The sequence below is a fragment of the Apteryx rowi genome, unplaced genomic scaffold (assembly GCF_003343035.1).
Source record: "Apteryx rowi isolate R43461 unplaced genomic scaffold, aptRow1 scaffold_4, whole genome shotgun sequence".
NCBI lineage: Eukaryota > Metazoa > Chordata > Aves > Apterygiformes > Apterygidae > Apteryx > Apteryx rowi.
The window spans coordinates 1,063,924-1,084,432 of NW_020450529.1; the positions used below are offsets into that span (position 1 = coordinate 1,063,924).

General features: G+C 44.6%; 1 long non-coding RNA gene across 1 annotated transcript; it reads left to right on the forward strand.

Moving 5' to 3' along the window:
• The first annotated feature begins 4,964 nt into the window (after positions 1–4,964).
• On the forward strand, positions 4,965–19,905 carry LOC112970478. Its single transcript, XR_003255018.1, has 4 exons — positions 4,965–5,262; positions 5,377–5,687; positions 10,437–10,558; positions 18,870–19,905. It is a non-coding gene; the product is annotated as an uncharacterized LOC112970478 (long non-coding RNA).
• The last annotated feature ends 604 nt before the right edge of the window (positions 19,906–20,509 follow it).

Sequence of the window (20,509 nt, forward strand, 5' to 3'; positions counted from 1 at the left end):
AAATATTTGCTTGCTCTCCGTGAATGTTATCTGCTGTTATCCCTCTTGTGCCCTCAGCAAATAAAAAGGAAAGACCCTGATTACAGCTAAAGGGATTTCAATGAAGCCTGAAATGTAAAAAGGAATCTGAAGAAAATGACTTGCAGGTTTTCTGTGTCTCCTCCCTGTTACGGGTGTATATCAGTAACAGACTAGCAGGTACGGTTAAAATTGTTTTCACTGCGGTTGTGAAATATCATCAACACGTATATAAAAAAAACCAACCTAACGCTTCCAAGAATCTTTATTTTGGAAGGCTGGCAGGGGACCCCCCCCCGGCCAGTGATAATTGTTCCTTTTAAATGCTCTGACATCCTCCGAGTCTTCGGAATAGCTGCATYTCAATTTCACAGCTACAGAAAGGGCAAGGTACAGTACGAAGCCCTGAAAATTACAGAAGAAAGGACAATTTACAGTAGCTGGACATTGACCACAGGGGTTGAAACCACAGCAGATGGTTTCTACTACAAATAATTTGAGGCTTTCAAAGCTGCCAAGGCCTTAGGTATTATTCCCAGGTGCCCTACTATCTGAGCATCTGGTTATTGCGAGAACAAACACAACAGGAATGGCTTATTATAATGTTAATAACTGTGCGTTCCTGTAGCCGGTATTCAGGTGCACAACCTTTAGGACAGCTCTTTCTGGCCGAGTTAGTCATCTAGTTCCCTAATTGTGCCCTGTAGCTTTGGAGGGGGGACATGGGGGAGAGAGAAGGTGCCTGTTTAGTGCTGTTCTCGGAGAGCCTGGGCTGATGTACAGCTCATGCTCACAGATATTGCCAAAAACAGGGCAGGAGTGGTTCCGATTCGTTTCTGTATTCCTAGTTCCTGTCAAAAAATCTGGTACTTTGGTACCTGTGGATGCAGGTTCTGAAAAAATGGAGGGGTGCATGCATTTAACTATGTGTGTATTGAAGGCTTTAGGTAAGAAACTCCCCTATAAAGCCTGTTTGTTAGATCCAATTCAGTTTAGGTCAACTCAGAATAATGACAGAAATCAATGGCTACAGAATTTTTGTCTAGAACTTCCCCACAACAAACTGTTCCAAGCGGGAGGGCTTGTTTCCTTAGTGCACTTCTTGAACTGTTATTTGTTTTGTGTTTTCTAAAGCCRCCTCACCCCACATGCCATGATCTCCCTTTCAGGGGGAGAAGTGGGGGTGCTCAAGGATCAGAGAACAGGCTTGGTTTTTTTTCTTGCTCAGTTTTTCAGTCTTAAACTGTGGTGTGAGATCTGAATTCACACTGCATTGGTAATGGGACAATACTGAATCAAAAAAAATCCAGTGATTTATTTTCTGGCTCCTGCTCTGGCCTACTGAGTAGCATCAGGCAAATCATAAAAACTGAATCGAGATGCTGAGCTGTTTGTTAAAACACTTTGAAATCCCTGAGYGAAAACTGATCTGGCAAGAGTAGGAAGATACACAGATATATGGGTAYATGTGAGGTCAGAATCGTGCTTGAGATAGTTACTGACTGCATTCAGTTTTGCTGCTTGTGACAGGATTACACTTGGAGGGATGCATATTCTGTTATCTCTGAGGTTAAAATTATGAATATGCATAGATTTATGGATTTATTCTCTTGTCACCGTAGCYGACATCAATGATATAAAGTTGTATAGATTTTTTTTTTTTTCCAGCCTACTGGGTATAACCTTTTTTTCATAGTTCAATCTGGTTTTTGTAAGCRAATGCAGATTGAAGTGTCTGGATTCATTTGCTAGGGTGTAAGGGCGCTTTCCCAGCTGCCCTTTTCTAAGGGAATGAAGAACAGGCCAGGAGGCTCTTATCCACTAGCATTTTCTCTGGTTTTGCAGTATATTCCTCTAATTCCCAAACCAGATTCTTTAGGCAGAAGATTTAAAGTCTTGTCATGTTCAGATAGCTTTTTCTGCTGTATGTGAGGCTCCACTCAGGCCGCTCTAGCGGAAACTAGAGCTACGTGAGACGGGCTCAGAAAGAGGAGGGAATCGGCATTATTTCCCTCCGGGACAGAATAGGACCAGAGCTGCTGAGTTCAGCCTGGTTTGTGCCTGCTCTTGGCTGGGAATGAGCCTGTGGGACGGGCACCCGGGCAGACTTCATCGTCCCGCTGGGATGCAGGCCCCGTGACGGGGCTCCAGGCTTTTTTCCGAATCTACTGATGGGCCTAGCAAAAAAGCTCAGGGTCAAATATGTGACTGCCCGGTTGYATTGACTGCAGAAGGGAGTGCCTGGCTGGAGCTCCGGCACGTGTTTTGACGTGAGAGAAGTCCTTGAAGGTGGGCTTCCAGATCCAGTCCGGACATCGCGTCTGTTGTCGCTCTTTGTGGGAGCGATTAGCTGATGCTTCAGGCTTGGGGTTGGGTGAAAAGTGGCTTTTTCAGGCTTTCATGTTAAATGAGGTGGTGTTTGCTTAAATCTTGTTTTATGGGGAGAAAAAACTTGATTAGAAAAATCCTGTTCCCCTGAACGTAGCTGGAAGAGGAGTGGAGGCCGTTTCTCTGCTCAGGGGCTTGCTTCAGGCTTGGTTCACGTGGTGCCGTGTGTCTCCTTCCCCCTCAGGTCAGGCTTCCARCTGCTCCTCCTGTCTCTCTGCTGGCTTCTCTGCTTCCAGCAGCTGCTAGACAGCAAACCCGAGACCTGCCCCTGTGTTTCAGGCATGGCTAACCTCTCCGGCCGTGTAGCTTAATCCTGACCTGCCGTTTCCCTCGGCCCATCAGCTCAGCGTTCACAGCCGCTTCGGTCACGCGGAGGGGCTCTCCAGTTTTAACGTGGCTGCCAGTTGTCACTGGGGCAAATGCTCACCTTGAGGCAGCCACTGTTATCCACCAACGCGATTTCTGTGCCCTTCTCAGAGGTGAAAATGGAAGGGACCAGTAATCAGGTTGCATCTTCACTAGAGGAAAGCATCCTTCCTGGTCTATGCAGGCAGCTGACTTTAGACTAATCGCTTAAGATGCGAGTATCTTTGGTTTAACAGTTATTAAGGTGATTTATCTTAAGGCGGATGCACAGGGGTGATAGCATATTGGAAGGCAATGCAGAACCTCCTGTTCTTTCTCTATAGCCTGTGAAAGGGAAGAATAAAATGGGAGAATTCATAAAATCTGTTCCTGAAGCTTGTCCAGCAGGGCCTAACTCAGGAGTGTCATTCCTACCTGAGCAAAGAGAAATGGTTTCCTTGATGGAGCAGCTGTAACAGTACTCCAGGGATATTTCTTCACCTTAGTCAAGATTATAAGGCAAATAGAAAGACACTGAACCCGTGAGATGTGCAGGAGCTGGACTGTACTTGAATGAGAGCAAAGGACAGTTTGATGTAAGACAATAAAGATTAAGAAAATTTGCTGGCTTAGAGGAGGAATAAAGAAATCAGTACTTTGTCAGTTTGGGTCTTCAAAAAGTTCCCCCGTGCTGTGCCCCCTTCAGCTGATGTTTGTTCAAATATTATTCAAATGCCCATTGAAAAGTGGCACCTGATACCCAAAGTACTATTTTATAGCCTGATTCCCAGCTCCCCTCATGCAAGTCTTTCTTTTGAGTTTCAGGGATATTGAAGGTGGTGGAAGCTCTAAACTTCAGCATCTCCAAATGGCATGCCTCCAGTCCTACTCATTCCTGCTGCTTTTGGTGGCCTGGTCTTACCTGCTCTGGCATTTCGCATGCAAAGAATTACTGATTCACCAGGGCAAGCTCTCAGAGACAGCACTGATGAAGGCTGTATGAATTGCCAGGTAACAGGACAATGTTAGGTCTCGTTTCAGGTTTTCGATCTGTGTCTGGAGTCTCTAGACTTGCCCCTATCTCACTGGCAGCACTTTGTTGCTAGCTTGTCCCCTCCAAGCTTGTAAAAAGGAAATGAGCTATCTAAATGGTCACGAGCTAGTTTCCATCYTCCAGTCGGGAAGAACAAATGGGCCCTTGGAAAGTGTGTGTGGAGGTGAGGGGTGTTTCTATTACTGCTTCTTGCTAAAYGTCATCTCACCTACTTGCTTTCTGCATTTCCATTGCTGCCTGCCAAGACATTGCAGCTCTATGACAACAGCCTTCCCGTGTAAGCCAAATGATCATAAATAGCAATCACTGTTTATCTTGATATCCAAAAAAGAAAGGCTTAAATTTGATTTTTGAGGGAGGCTTTTTGTGTTATATAARCTTGGTTTATGAAATACCACATAACGTGCTTTTTGTCTTGTCATGTCACTTGTGAGACTTGTTTATTTTTCAGCTCTCTTGTTTTATTCCCCCACAAAAATAATTGCCATCTAGGCCTGGGTCTGGTAAAGGTTTGGGCATCCTCAGCTTCTGCTAAAATCCATAGGGAAGGAGGACACTTGGTATTTCTTCAGTCTAGGTCTGTTATTTCTATACTTTGTTCAAGCYGTGCTTTTTATTCCGTCCTCTTGTGCAGGCGGTTGCGATGCAAGCTGGTGCACTCGCTTCTAATGGAAACTGTTCRGTCCTGGGCCACCTGCAAATTTGTACGCAGGGAATTCAATCTTCATCTTTATTCCTGGGGCTGTGACAGCTAAAAGCAGAGGCGGTCTTTTCTAGGGTTGACATTCTTTCTATAACCAAAAGTAAATCTAGGTAATGATTATGTTCTTCTTTCTGACATGAGAGCTGCCCTTACTCCCCACGTCTGTCATTCTTCTCTTGACTCAAGGTGAGAGGAAGATGGGTCTGTAAAGAACCTGACACTTCAAACAGCGATATCCTGTTTGTTTTAACAAAACGCAAATCTGTGGGGTGTCCCTCTCTTCTGCTGAAGCAGAAGTACCGTGCTCACTAGTAACCCAGAGCAGCTCATGACACATCTATTACATCTCTAATGACAGGGTAACGCCCTGAGTTTTGGAACAGATTGAAAATGAGCTACAGAGAAATAATTCTGGACAAAGCCTTGTGGCTTCTACTCRCATGAAAAGAAATCCTTCAAAAATGAATTTGGTACTGAAGAAATATTCCTGGCACTTGGCTGTATACGCTGAAAAGATTTGTCTTGTGTACAGTGAGAAATGTGCTCTCAGAAGGWCAGAGAGGCAGGTGTTTGTGGGGAATCTCTGCGCTGTGCTGCAGCAGTTAAGGACTGGAATTTATAGAAGACCTAAAATGATCAGACTTGCTTGCTATTATCATGATTTGTATTAAAAGGGCCCTTCCTACAGTGAGATAGAAAGGCACCAATTTCTCTAGGTGCCAGAACATCAGGCTGCAGATTTCCTTACTCAGAGGTAAGTATCTCTGCACTGCAGAGATTTAGCTACTGAGTGTGCTAAATTTTGGAGTCTCTGTTTGCTCCAAGTTTCAGTGTATGAGGRACTTAACAGAAATTTCTCTCTTTGCAGCTTTCTGGCAACAGAGATGTCCAGCAATAACAGTCACCTGGCAAAGTGATACCCATTACTTTTGTATGACTCTACCGAAGACTCAGGGATACTTAAAGGCAGAATTTGAGAGGGCCTGCGGTCGAGATGGATCTCATCTGCCTTTAAAGTGATATACTAAAAGATACAAGTGTATTTTACTTGCTAAAGCTGTGTTCCATTGGAATAGCAAACACTAAACTAGAAAATAGAGTGAATTCAGGTGTGCTGGAGGAGATGGATTGGAAGAAATGGTCTGAAGACAAATCTCCTGGCCCACTGTGTCCTTGCAGGTAAGAGTGTCTTAGTTGCACCTCCTGGGTAGCAGCTCTCAGCAGATTCTTGTCTTCCAACAAACCTCCAGTTACCTCTGTCTTTTGGAAACTCCTTTTCTCTTCTACCCACACAAGTTTCCCAGTCCATACCCCTGCTGCAATCCCTTCTCTCTTCTTCCTCCACCATACCAACTCTTCCAAAAGAAACAATTTTTCTCCTTTCCTCCAGAAAGCTTCACCTCACCCAGGGGGCTGCAGCTAAGCCAAGGCAAGCAATTGGTCTCTGYCCCGTAACAGCACTTACAGCATGCATAAATCACTTTAGGTGACGCTTAGCCACCTGAACCAGGGCTTGCAAAAGCTCCCAGTGCTCTGCATTCCTCAGGGTTCAGTTCTCTGCTATCTGAGGGCTCAGTACAGCTCACCYGAAAGCACAAAAAGTACTCTGCATGAATGCGTGAGCCTGCTCTCAGCAGCAAAAGAACCTTTCATCACAGGTTTACAAGCCCAAGTAATAGCCAAGCATGCTCTTACTAGCCCTGTTCTTTCTTAGCCTGGCTTTCGTGTCCTGAACCACAGCTGCTAGCCTGAATTGTCATCGATCTGGCTATGCTGTGTTATTGATCTAGCGCTGTGACTCATTTTAGAAGCTATGTCATGAAAGGCTCTTGATTTAGATCCTGCCGCCTCTGTTTATATTAGTCACCCCGTTGATGATAATTTAATGGGCCTGTTCCTCAGACATAACTCAGAGGGACCTGAGGGCATGCAACACCTGCGTAAGCCAAAGTCCAAGCTCTGCAGCTGGATTCAGAGATGTTGTCTGTGAATCTGTGGTCCCAGTCCTGTGACATGCCACATCTCTGCAGCTCATGCTTAAATTAGAGTAAATTGCAAATGATCAAGGAGTGGCCTAGCCAAGGAGGACTGCATTAACACAGTGGCCTTAACCGTTTGAGGCCCTGGGCCTCAAAGCTAGCTGGACCTATAAATGGCATGATGAGAGGAGCTGAAAAGATTGGGTTTCATCACCACCTTCTTTAAACTTTCTAGAAGTTAAAGAAGCCTATTTTCTCTTGGACCACATTAAGCAAGTTTTGTAACTAGTTCTTTTTCAGTGGCCTTAATGAAAGAAACCTTTCTTTCCTCACATATCCAGAATGCTGCTGAGAAGATCGTTTTACAGGGTTATTGCTCTGAAAATCCCTTCTTTGTATCCCTTTCCTGGCTCTCTCCCCTCCATCATAATATTTGTCCCCTCAGTCAACTCTGTGTGATATATATTGTCACCTACACAGTCCTCTATGGTTTATTGGTTTATCTTCTCCTCTTATCTATTTTTATCTTATCTATCTCTTGCCTCCAGCTGGCTCAGGACGCCCTAAGTGGCCAAAGCGCTCCTGTGTGGTCTCCTCGGCAGCGTCACACTCTGAGCGAGCTCCGTCTTTGTCTCCAGCCCAGCTCACGGGGCTCTCGGGCCTTGTGTAAATTCTCTCACGATGCCCACAAAAGAGCTTTTGACGATGGCTGGGCTGTTGGCGTATTGAGACCGCTTCCCACCTTGTCGGGCAGCGTTGTCTCGTTCCTTGGTGTCCCCCCTCTTCTGCCTCTGGCTGCACTCTCTTGTCCTGCGCTTGGATTCTTTGCTCTTTGAGGTRGTGACCATTTTTGATTTATGTGTTTTTCGGTGTGTGTGGTTTTTTGTTTGTTTTTTTGTGCATGGCTCTTTCCTCGCACAATATCTAGCATAAAGAACCGCAGTTTATAGGTAGAGCCCAAAGTGCTACAGTAATTTAAATAAATAATAGTAGTGAGGATTAATATAAAAGAGCTGTTGCCATGCCAGCAGGCATGGCACAAAATGACCCGAGTATCAAATACTCATCACAGCTGAGACGACAGCAAAAGAGAGGAACGTTGCCGCCTGCTTTCAAACCTCGCCATTTGTCTTTGTGTCTGAATTAGCAGACTGGCCCGTTGTCTCGGCATGCAGTTCTTTTCTAATAATGCTCCTTAAGGCTTTGAATTGCTGCTTTGTAATCAGCTTAGGATGTATACCAAGCTTGGCACTTGCTTTAATTTAACAGAGTCTTTATGATAGAACCGTGATTAATTTCCTGTGATTTATTCTCTATAACACCCTTCACGTGCTTCTGAGGACACTCGGTGCTCAGACAAGAGGCATAATAGCACGTCTAATAAATGATAACAGAACAGCTATTAAATACAAGCAAGGAAAGTAAGCAATGTAGTGATCATGAAAATATTTGTATTACGTTATAATTTAAAGTAACAGAGTGGGCTGTCTTGTTTCATTGGGTGAAGTGAACTTCAATACAGGGAGCAGTGAACCACTAAAATCCCACGTACGCCTAATTTTGAATGCACAGCTGGGACTTTTGTTGTAGTAAACTTTTATTGAGCGTCTTCGCAGGTCTGGTTTTCCATGTTAAAAGCAAAAGCTTTACCAAAAATAGGGCATTACAGAGCGAGAGATGGACCAGAAATCAAATGAAGCTCCATAAACATCTGTGGCCAGAATGAAGGGGCTTAAATAAAAGCAGCAAGACATGAAACCCGAGTATGCCAACAGAAATGTCACTGAGGTGTTGTGGTGACGAACTGATCGGCTGTTCTTCAGGAACCGAGTTTCTTACACCTGCTTCTAGCTGAATTCTGTTTATTATCGCTAGAATTTGAGCAGTAGTGTGAACATACTCAGCACCAATTTGGGTTTGTTTTTTTTTTTTTGGTGGCTTCTTTTTTTAATACTGCTAGAAAAAATGACTGACTACTTTATTTGGTACCATTCATAAGAAGAGCTGAAAGAAGGTTATTTCAGTGAAGCTCTTAATGGCTGGAGAGGAAGTGACTCGCAAGTAATTTTAGATAGCTGTAAAATTAAATACATTGTGTGGATTCATTCACTGCTTAGACATAGCGGGCTCTCGTGAAGACGTCATCCTGTCGCGCAGAAAGCTTCCCTGAGACACGCTGTCAGTCAGAAGGCGTGCTGCGCCTCTGCGCCTCCTGAGTGCCACTCCTGCTGTTTATTTGAGTAAACTGCTCAATCAAATGATGTTACAGAGGTTAAAGTGGGGCTCGAGAGCACAGCYATTATTCTGTCTTCATGGGAATTCATTTCGCACTTGATCCCGTCTTGACTTCGTTTGAAATCCAAAGCAAGGCTCCTTGGCGTGGGAAGGAGTTAAGGTCCTGGGTATTTGTGGGGGATGGTTACTATGAAGGAAGTAATTTATTAACAAATCTGCTCGTAAACGAGCCACACTTATAAAAGAGCCAAATTTTATTTTCCGCTGAGGAAAGTGGAACGGCAGTGACTCACTATGCTTGGTGGCAGATACGAGCCATCGAGAGCTCATAAAATCGTCGTCAGGCGGTTCAGCGCCCTGCAGTGCTGCGCGCTGGTGCGGTTCCCGGCGTCGCTGCAGCCGCTGCCCCGTGCGTCCGTGCGTGACCGAGCCCGGCGAGCCAGCAGCTCGGGCAATGGCTTCGGCAAAACCTCTTCTGCTCCTTGTGGCGAATTCCTAGAAATTCGGCTGATAAACGAGGAAACGGGGCAGAATTGGAGGGTTTTTTTTTTTTTTTCCCCTCCTTGCAGTGTCTGCTTTCATGTTTCTGTAACAAACTGGAGCTTTCCAGGAATGATGCTGGCCTTGCCAAGTGGACAAAGTCAAACGTTTTTGTTTAGTGTTGTGTTTTGTTTTCAGCAGAGCAGTAAGTGCTGCGTCCCTGGGATGCTTTGTGGCTAAGTGCGGAAATCTCTCGAGTTCGAATGGGGGAGCCAGGTTCTCACCTGGTTTGGTGCGAATGGCCCAAACTGGTTGTGCCAGACCAGCCTAGCTTACTCCGTGTGAGTAACCTCCTCAGCAGTCACTGATCTCTGGGGAAAAAAAATGGAAGTGAATTTTTCAGTGAGAAGCGAGTTAGAGCAGTAAGGAATTAACATTCTTTCTCAGAAGTAGTGGTTTCTATTAACGAACGCCAGCCCTTTGCAGACTGGGATAACCTAAGGATCTGAAGAGAAGAATATGAGAAGCCAGTGCCTCCCCCTGCAGTCTAATCCCTTTCCTCTATGTCCTATAGTTTGCTTTTTGTGATGAGAAACAGAGGATCTGCCTGAGAAAAGCTTTTAAAAAATATTTTTTAGAATATCTAATTTATATAAACTTAAGCAAGGCTGTTTTAAATGGCTTTCACAGACTTAAGTGAAGTTTTAACATACCAGTGAAATTAGAAAAATATTTCTGGACATATTTATAGATCCAGCATACCTTTGGGGCTATGAAATAATAATTGATAGTAAGAGACGTTATCCTATTCAGAAAGGATACTGTTGCATTATGTTTAACTTAAAATTTAAATTAACTAAAATTCTTAAAAATCAAGATTCCTTGTTTCTAAAATCCCACACACTCTTCTCCATGTGCTTGCAAATTAAATAAGTCAACAATGGGATTTCTGGTTAAAAACCCTTGAATGTGGGAAATTGAGTACTCAGATTGTGCACACAAGCTGAGGGAAAGACTATGCATGAATGCATTGCAATACATGACAATGCATGAATGCAATGCATTTCTACATTTGTGGTAGAAAGTAAGTTTGATTATTAATATTAGTTTGCATTCAGTAATCTAAAGCATTATTTTCTTACCTAAAATAATGTCATTTTGGTAGCTAACTGTGTGTTTACAAGGGAGTGGTTTTTAATAATGGCATTGTTTTTCTGTTTCTAAATGCATGCAGGTATTGTGAAATGTTCTTTTGTTATGATGTTACTAAAGCCCCTTTTACCAAATCAAAGATGAAAACAGACTGAAAGTACCCAGAAACCTGATTTGCAAGAGTGAGACCAACAGTTTCTGCAGGTGAGATCTTGCTAAGTTGTCTGAATCTGAATGTCCAAAGTCATGTTGTCTTCAAAATTTAGGTGATTTTTTTTTTTTTACATCCGCTTCCCACATTTGAGTTGGTGTTTTGCCTTTCACCATATAACTTCTTTTCCTTAGCTTTGCCAAAAAACCTTGCTATGCGATTTGTAAAGATAAAGTTAATATCGTACTTCTAAGATAAAGCACTAGGCAGGAACAAAAATGCTGAGCAGATATCCATTATGGTAGGATGCTGAGAAGGACAGTACTTGGTGCCTCCAGAGAAACCTCGAGTGTCTTCCAAATGAACTCCTAGACTGGAAATGGTAATGGTGGTTGTCACGAGGAACATGRGAATTATGGATGTTAGCAACGATCGTCATTATCGTAAGGCGATGATACACAGGTTAGAAACCTGTCGATCGCAGGCCAAGTTCTGTTCCCAGGCTGGTATCAGGCTGGCTGCGCACCACTAATGTGCCACTGCCAAAAAGGCAGATGCGTGTTGCCGGCTCTGTAGCGTTTTTCAGCCGCTTCTTGAGTGGAACCTAGCAGATGTTTAACAGTGGACAACGACGCTTTGCAGTAGTTTGACAGTGAGGAGATTTGAATGCTCTATGGTAGAAACGACAAACAAAATCTAGTTTGGCAGAATGCAATTACTCAGGCTGGAATTTGGCAAGGACATCCGGGTTCACTTTTGCTTGAAGGGCCGTGGGAACTGCAGCGATAACCACAATAGGTCAGGACCTCCTCTTTATGTCTTCTCCAAAAATACAAAGAACTGAGAAAATTAAAGGCAACAATAGGGTATGTGATGTAAACAACTGTTTTCTTTCAAGAACAAGTGTCTTCAGAGACAGAGCAGATGAGAGCAAATATAAAAATGGAACAAATGAAAGGAAGCAAAATGAAATGAAGTGAAAAACCAAATAAATGGAGAAATGCACAATGAAAAAAAACTGAAAAGCATGAAAAGATAAGCTAGATGGCTGGAAGGAGCACCATGTGAAGACTAAGAACAATGGAGATTCCCTTTCAGGGGACATGTTTTTCAAGAACAATGAATTGGTCTGCTGATACAGAGCTGCGGTTCCCCGTTGATATAAGTAGGGCTATGACAGCTTCTGGTGTCTGGCTACCTAAATTCTTTAAACGATTTCAGTCTTTTTTTTGTGTGTCTATCTGATGTGGTGTCAGTCTAGCTCTGAAGGTCCAGTCTAGCTCCAGGTTAGGGAGCACTTGGAATATCTTGCTGTAGAGGCACGTTTCTGTACAGATATATTTCCTTTGGGTTACATCCCAAATGTGTGTACACTTATTTTTCCTTTTTTTGTGGAAGCATTTAAGAAGATGGCTTCTAATTGGATACAGTTAATCATACAAATCCAGCATAGAAATAAATCTCTAGAAAACATACTTGATGGTACCTAAAAAGCAAGTAGTTAGTTTTTAAACAAATCTCAGCAAGTTAGTGTTGTGTTTGTTCCTCCTTCCTCTGCAGGCGTTGGGTGGTTTCTCTTTGCATGGCAAGGCGTTTCCTTTTTTCTTCTGCTCACCTCCAGAGGACTGGGGAATGCACAAATTCACCTTTCTTTTTAAGTATACTGTGTTATGATCAGGCTTAATGGAAGCTCCAGAAAATTTGGGTTTCAGCCATACTCTTCATCTTGCATTACGTTTCAGTTAGAATAACAAACAACATTTAATTTGAGCACATAGAGCAGAGACTCACTAGGCCTGTGGTTTGCTATTCTGGGCAGGGGTTGGTATTTTGGCTCCAAAGAGACAAAAAGGAGGATTACCGTGGGAATCGGCTCATAAAATTGACGAAGCATTTTCGATCTCAGGCCCTAAATATTGCACCTTGAGGACCTGCTGTTGCAAGGTTCTGAGCATCTCCTGAGAGTACTCAGTGTTCCCATGGTTCGCTGGAGGCTCCTGCAGAAGTAGGCCTGAGGTTGTTTGTGGGTTTTTTTGTTGTTTTGGGTTTTGGGGATTTTTTTTGCTTGCTCTTTGCCATTCCCCAGTGATCGGCAGTGCTGGCCAGGCAGCTGTGGGGTTTGCCTGCAAGAGCAGCATCAGTGAAGGAATGCTTCTCTCCATCGCCCTCTGTCAGGACTCATCAGGCAGAGGAGGGGTTCAGGTATCAGTCAAGGTGACTGTATTTTCAAAATAAAAAATGCAGACACGTTTTAAAGCATTTTGTAATGACCTGAGGTCTGCTTGTGCAGGGCTGGTAAAGTGAGATGGCAGACCTGCTGACAGGGGAAAGGTTGAGATCTGGTCCTTTCCGTTGTTTTTAGACTGTAACTCATCAGGTGCAACGACACTGAAGACTGAGCTTGCTGCAGAGGTGCCTGGGCTTGCGACTTGGTGCTGAGACTGGAGCTGCCCAATGCCTCAGACACCTCCCAGCACCAGGAGCGTAGGTGGGCTTAGGTCTGAATGCTGCACCTTGGTTAGGGGCTCAGCTGAACGGATAAACCTTGCTCCTGGGCTGTTCTTTGCTTCGTATTCGGCTCAGGGGATAGATCAGACAGCAGCAGACTGGGTTGACTGGCATCCATCAGTACAAACGTACCCAGTAAATGCCCTAGGAGATAAGGTCCTGGGCTAGCTCTGTTATTGCCCACCTTAGTAAATGTCCGCATTATAAGGCCTTTTCATCTTCTACCTTCTGTCTGTTTCTTCTGCTTAAAAGCTGACCAGAGATGGATGGTATATGCCAAGGCTAGCAGACAGGGGCTGTAGCTTTAGTGGAGATCTAGGGGGCAGCAAGGACAGAGGAAATCCCACCTTGGCTTCCTGACCCAGCAGTTGTCACATTCTTCTTCTGAGGTCCCCTGATAGGCTTTGACCTCAAGCCATGCTTGGCAAAGTAGATAAAAGAAAGCAAAGCCATAGCAGCAGAGAACATTTGTTATTGGTGAATAAAGGCACATCTGGAAGAGACATCAGAAACATCACTGGGAGCTTTAGTCAGAATCAAATCCAGCACAGGGAAATGTGGTGGAATAAATGGGCTGGGCCCAGAGGACTCTCTCTTGAGGTTTAGCCTGGAAGCAACGAGATTTCCACCTCTGCCCCATGGAACCACATCCATGGCATTCAACAGCTGTTTTTACAAACTCTGGAAGCTTTTGTGGACTCCCAGCTAGATACTTGGACCTGATTTTTCAGAGAGAAAGTGCGCACTTGTTTTGAAAAGTCAGCCCTTCTAAGGTGGTTCTAGTTGGACAGACATTCAGACATTTTTATAAGTTGGTTATTGCAGCTCCTATCTATTAAGAGCTGAATGCCCCTCCCGTGACAGTGCACCCATCGCTTATTTCTTCTTTTTCACCTGCAAATTTCAGCTGACTCTGGGGAACTTGTTCTGAACACGTGGCTTACTGCAAGTTTCATGGTTTGCACTGCCTACCTCCCTGTGAAAGGTCAGGTTCACTGTTTCCAAACCACTTTTGGGAGGCATCCATGTACTGCAGTTGTGGAGAAAGTGTTGCCTTATTTTTCCTGAGGATAGTTCTTAGTTTCCCAGCTCTTAACTCTGAACTGGGCTGGAYGGAGGTCCTGTAATAGCTTGTAGATTGCTGTGCTGGGTTTGTGAAATATCACTTGATTCTCTCTGGGATAAATTGGCATTCACAACCATCCAGTGAGCCATGAAAATTGACAGAACTGGCCCAACATGTAGTTTGTCTTACCCCATTGCCTTAGTTGCAGGATGCCTAATACCAGATATGTTCATAGAGGATAATCTTCTCCTTGTAAAAGCTCACCCTACCCCCAAAGAGTTAGAACAACACCTCAGTTTGGAGCATGAGATTTTAAAACCCCAKCTTTGATGTGTTGCCCAAACTCAGGAGTGTTTATATTTCAGCACTGGTGGGTTTAAAAATAGTGAGGAAGGATCACAGTCCCAAAGTTTGAGATTTTTTTGTAAACTTTGAGAATTCTGGCCATCTTTGTTATCTACATAGTTATTCAKGTCTTTAAAAATAGTTATTTATCTTCCTACTTGCTATAAAAATAAGAAAGGATGGGGTTAGTTMTAAACATCTCCATCARATCTTCCATAACAGCTGCRTGAGTCCCAAGGTAGGATTGCTCTTTGGTACCACAGTAATGAAACTTGCAGCAATTTTGCTACTGCAAGAAGGTGCTTCACCTGAGGTTCCTCAGGGCTTCAGTTCTAATTGGTGCTGGCACTGTAGATTTACTGCTTTGAAGAGTTTGTGCCTAGAAAAATGTCACTGTCTGTATTGGCTGGATAAGGGGAAATTAAAATTGTATGAAGAAATGGCAGTGGGGAATTGGCTGCTGGTCAGAGACATCTGTTACAGTCACCTTTTCTTTGGTACTGGTAGGATTTCGAGGCACATGACTCCAGTCCAGTGAGCTCTTGCTAAAGCCGAACTAGCCAATGTACCATTGCAATGTTCCTAATCAGCCGGTTGGGTGACTGCTGTGGCCGGTGCTCAGGTGAGTCCGGCAAGCCTGACCTTTACTCTGCGCTAGGAACAGCAGCAGCAAAAGAGAGGAGTGAGAAGTGTGAAGAGATTTCACACTGGGAGCACRTTTGCTTTTAATGTCTTGGAGCTCAGCGCAATAGAGACGTTCCCTGTCCAAGTCCCTGCTCCAAGATTTAGACGAGCATGGCTTTTTTGGATTGGACTTTATGATGTAGAGTCACTTGACATTGGTTGCCATTGCTTTGTAAATCACCTTTTGAGTAGTTGGACGATGTGTGGCTCTTGAACACACTTTCCCAATAAAGATGGGTGACCATAAAGCAGAAGGTTATAAATTGGAAAAGAACTCAGCTCCCTAGCTGCAGCTGACTGTGCGATGCTTCCAAGCAGGCTTTCTTCTCATAAAAACAGAATTTTCCCTGCATTTTTCTTTTTGCTCTGCACTTCTTACCTTGTGCCTTTATATATTCCTCTTTTGCCTAGAGGACAGCTAGGACCTTTTTCTTCTAATGCTAAAATAAACAGCTATGAGCTTGTAAATAGGAAAATCCTGTGTGGATTTTTTTACATTGCTGCATAACTTTGTGCCTGAATGAGAGGAGAATTGCTTGGACATGGGGTGAATCTTCCCATGTAGACACATCAGTGCCTCATTAAGTGTGCAGTGATTTCCAGTTTTTTTATGTGCCCCAGGGAAATGCTTAATGGTAATGGTTTAGTGACCTTTAAATCTCTCCACAAGCCTAGCATTAATACAGAGATGTGAACATGGGCTTCATCACTCAGAATTAGGAAGGAAACCCTTTCAGCCTTGCAATTAGTGGTTTATAGTCTCTCTGTTGACCTCCAGCTTTGTGTAACATAAACTTCAGTTATTCAGTGAGGTATGTCAGGGCATTTGGGTTCTCTGTGTGTTAAGTAATGTTCTTTCTTTGCGGAAAATAGGTCATGAGAGTCTTCTCTCTACTGGTATATTTTTMTTTTTTGATTTCCTTCAAGGGCAGAGTGGTGACACTTTGGCATGAGTAATTTATGTGGCTGTTGGTATGCTGTGACACCGTCTTCACCCGCTCCTCTGTACGTAGCCTTTGCAGCTCAGATCTGCCTCTGGGAAGAGCAACTCATCTCAGCTGTGTGAACAGTAAAATGGATAGTAGCTGCTCTTGTCACACGGGTCCCTTCCAGAGCTTCAGGGCAAAAGTGGTCACAGCTCTGTTTCTCTCCGCTAGCTTTCTGTAGCTAGTGTGACCTGTGCTGTATTTAAAGTACAGACTTAGTTTTTAGAGGTGTGCTAGTATCAAGGAGTTCTTGCAAACACCCCAAATGTTTCCCAGGCTTATATCAGTGTAGCTTTGCCAGCCCCAGAATTGCAGGGTAGGTAGACATGCTGGGTTGCCCGAAGACCTGGAGGTGACTTGGTTTTCCCAATGTTCCCAAATGGCCTGATGCTAAACAGTTTAGGGGGTACAATTCTCCTGAGCATCTTCATCCCAGATAACTACTTTCTTTCTGTTTTTCCTTGCATTTTCATATATGTGTACCTAATAAATCCTGACTTTGAAATCATCTTTTGTTCTTTGCTGCACCTGAAGTAATTCAGAGGTTTAGCAGGATGCCAGGATGTTGAATTCAGGAAACTGTCACTGAAACATGCTACTTGCAAGGGTGAGGTTGAAGGGAAAAATCCCAGATAAATATCAAAGGAGCTGGAAATTCCTGTTTCTTCACAGTTATTCAGTTTTCTTCTTGGTTATCTCCAGCCTCTCTGCATTTTTCTGAAAGCACAATGTTCATCTCTCCTCCTAGGATTGAGCGGGCTGATCCGTGATCCAAAATCCAGTGAGGGCAATGCAAGTYGCCCGGTGGCATCAGCGCAGTGACCTGGTGTCAGGCTGACAGCTGGCACTTACGGGGACGCCCTAAAGGCAGGGTGACGCTGTGGGACACGGACCTCGAGCTCTGGGAAAGTCCCAACATGGGCGGTGGACAGAACAGGGGTTGTCTCTGGGCTAGAAAGGTTGTGGCAGCTGTAAATTACAATAACTGGTGAAACAACAATTTGATCTCTTCTGCTAAGGTCCTCTCAGCTGCTAACGATTTTTAGCATGCTTTTGATTTCCAGCAAGGAGGACACTCTCTCCTCTCTAGGTATAATCAAAATCAATTCAACTACCATTTTCTGATCTCTGGAAGAAGTTTTGTTTGTTTGTTTGTTTTTAATACCTTGCTGGAATAGCCCTGCAGTCAACARTTTGTTTGCAATTCGCATTGGATCTTGACTTACAAATGCAAATGATTTACCCGAAGCACAGCTTCTGAACTGTGCTAGTTGAAATAAAAACAGAAGTCTCATTGCAGCATGTTTAATCTAAGCATATATAGCTACCAAAAGTAAAATGATTCTGCATTCTAGGAGCATTTCCCAGAAGAATGAACTATTTCTCTGTAGTATAGTTATGTTGGATAGGTGACTCATGTATATTGGCTCCGCTTTGAACAAAATTTTGGGCTTATAACCCAATGCATAAATTCCACAGTCTCTGGTTTTAGAAACTGCTGCATCAAAGTACTCGTGATCCAGAATTATAATGTTTATGTCAGTTCAGTTTTTGCAGACTAAGAAAGCAGACATTTAAAAAATCTCTCTGCAGACATGTATGTCAAGCCTGTGCATCCTCAAGAGATATGCTCCTGAAGCATGAAGTTAGAGTTTTGAAATTACTTGAATTCTTATTTTCATCCTCACTGTGGCAATAACAATCTTGATCACAGCTGGATCATAGACTACCTTTCTGTCATTCTTTAAGACCTTTTATTCTGTTTCTGCTCAAGATGCTATTTTGCCTTCAGTGCTGGCATCACTAGTGATAGCACATCCTAAGGGGCTGCTTTTTTTCTTCAGGGTTTGCTGAGATGTCTTCCCCAGTCTCTCCTCTCAAGGTTTTCAGGCGAGGCTGGTATTGTGCTGCCAGTGCCCCTGTAGCGCACAGGCACCTTTTTGGGTGTTTCGCCTTGCCCTTAGGAGAGCTAGGCAGAGAGTTCGGGGACCTGGATCACTGCAGATAGGAGTGTGGCTGGGAATGCTGCGGTTTTGGTCTCTGGTTCATGCTCAGATCAGCAGACTCTGCTGTCAGAAAAGATGCAGTGGGTGTCCCAGGAGAAGAGACTGTGGATGGCAGCTGATGGATTACAGGGAAACAGGAGCAAAAAGCGATAGTCAAAAAAGCAAGCAGTCAGCTCCAGGCACAGTCTCTGCACAGCTCCGTGTTACGCTGGTTTCCTTGCAGGATGGGGGAAGCTCTTTCCACCTGGATTTTTTGGCTTCCCTCTCCTCCCGTCGTTCTGCCATGCGGCGTTAGTGAGTCCTGTTTGAGCCGTAGACCTGACGCGTGATAAACGCCGCTCCTGCCCTTTCGTGGCAGCAGCAGCAGCGTGCCTTGCACCAAGCTCTCGGCCCCGCGCAGAGCCTCTCGAAGCGCAGGTTGGTTCTGGAGAAATGCAGGCAGCTCTGCGCAGCGTCACGATTTGGGGCACTTCCCTTCTCTTCACAGAGGTACAGCCCATAATTCAGACTCTCCTTGCCAGCTGTCGTTCTTGGGCTTTGACCATCTCCGTGACGTGCACTGTGTGGGAGATATTCCCACCTGACATCATCTGTTTTAACACGCATCTCGATTTCTCATCAGCTGACTGCTGCTCTCGATAGTAAATTGTACCCTAGAGAGTTGATAAATTTTTGTTGTGTCACTCCCATCCATAACAGCTAGTTCCAGTTAACATTTTGGGGTCCTTTCAGAAAGCTAATTCATTGCCTTTTCTCTTTTCTTCCTTAGGCAAGGAACATTTTTAGGATGGCAGTTCACTCCTTCCATAGACCGAAGGAGGCGGCAGCATATTTTGAAATGGCCAGTGCTGTCCCAGGAGCTCTGAAACTCTCCTGCCCTGGCTGCACGTAGGCGGTGAGGGCTCGCGGCGTGGCTGCCGACACGGCCCGACCTGCTACGGCCGCTCTGCGAGGCAGCGCTTCCCGCTGCAGGGCGGAGGAGGGCAGGATGGATGGAGGCAGGCAGCAGGTTTTTGGCTGGCTCCGGTGCACTCRCTGGGTTTCATCCTGTACAGCGCAGAGGGGAGAGCACAGGAACTGGATACGAGCAAAGMGAAGTCTGCTGATCGGAAGCAAAGCGCTCCCCGGAAAGCCCAACTTGCAGCGATGAGCCTGGGGCTGCTCCCCCAGGAAACGGAGAAGGGAGCGTGAATCTTGCAGGTTGAGGGCCAAACTTGGACTTTTATGAGACAGATGTCCACTACCAAGTGAATTTTTACCAGGAATTTTTGAGGGTAGGAGAGGTTATGCAGTGGCCATCAATACATCCCAGTGCGAGAAACTGCTGTCCATTTCTCTACCTTGCCCTACCCTGCCTTGCACAGCCCTCTTCTGTGCAGGTGCGATGGGGTGCTGCTCTTCCTGCTGATGGCAGATAAGGCTTTTCGGGGATCCAGTATTAAACCCCCCTCCCAAGTGCAGTAGTCAGGCAGATGCTGATGTTCCACATGCAGGTGCTGTGTGGTTTGAGCTGGGTCCCCATCACCCCAGAAAGAAGGCTGAAGGCCTGCAGAGTAACAAAGTGGTCCGGGTTTGGAGCCACAGCATTGTGGAATGATCTGTCATAGCGCAGGAAAAAAACGATGCATATTGCGTTAATTCATTTCGAGCAGAATCAATGACAGCTATTGGAAAATAAAATCACTCAGATGCTGTGTTACAAATTACGTTGTCAAGATGCAGATGACAAGATCCTGTGTTCTGCCTTCGTAAGGACAAATAGTGAAGAAGCTCGAGACTCTGCTGTGTGCCTGGAAACCTGCCGGCCTTGGGTGAGTTTCTCTTTGATGGTTTTAGAAAAGTGAAAACACTGGAGAAGGAAAGGAAATGGGGATGAGATCAACAACAGAAATAAAGAGGTACAAAGAGTAATTCCTCAAGTAAGTTCTTTGTCTTAATTCTTACCTGCTTTTCCACTTCCTGTGCATATTGACACTGTCACTATTAGTCCCATCGATACTAATAACCTTTGCCACAGGGCACTTGCCCTTTTTATTCCTTTTACGGTAGTTCTTTGTCAGCTATCAGTATATATTGTCAGTATTTTGGTTACCTAGCGAGTAAAGGATTTTAGGATCTGAAGTGGGAGAGCTTGTTCCAAAGTGGTGTTTGTGGGGTTATCAAGCAGCACTGGAACCACACGTTCTGTCTGACTTGGCAAGGTGCCGTCAGGTTTTTCCCTGCCAAAGTCTCGCGTCCTGAATGCCAGGACTCCAACTGGGCACCTGTGACCTTGAGCATATTCCCGCCTTAAGCAGGGAATTCCTTCAAGCTTGATGTGCTAATTAAGCAGGGTCTTTGGGGGCAAACCTATCACTGTAGATCTCACAGCAAGTGATACTCTGGGATGTTTTCGCTTCCACGTCTGGC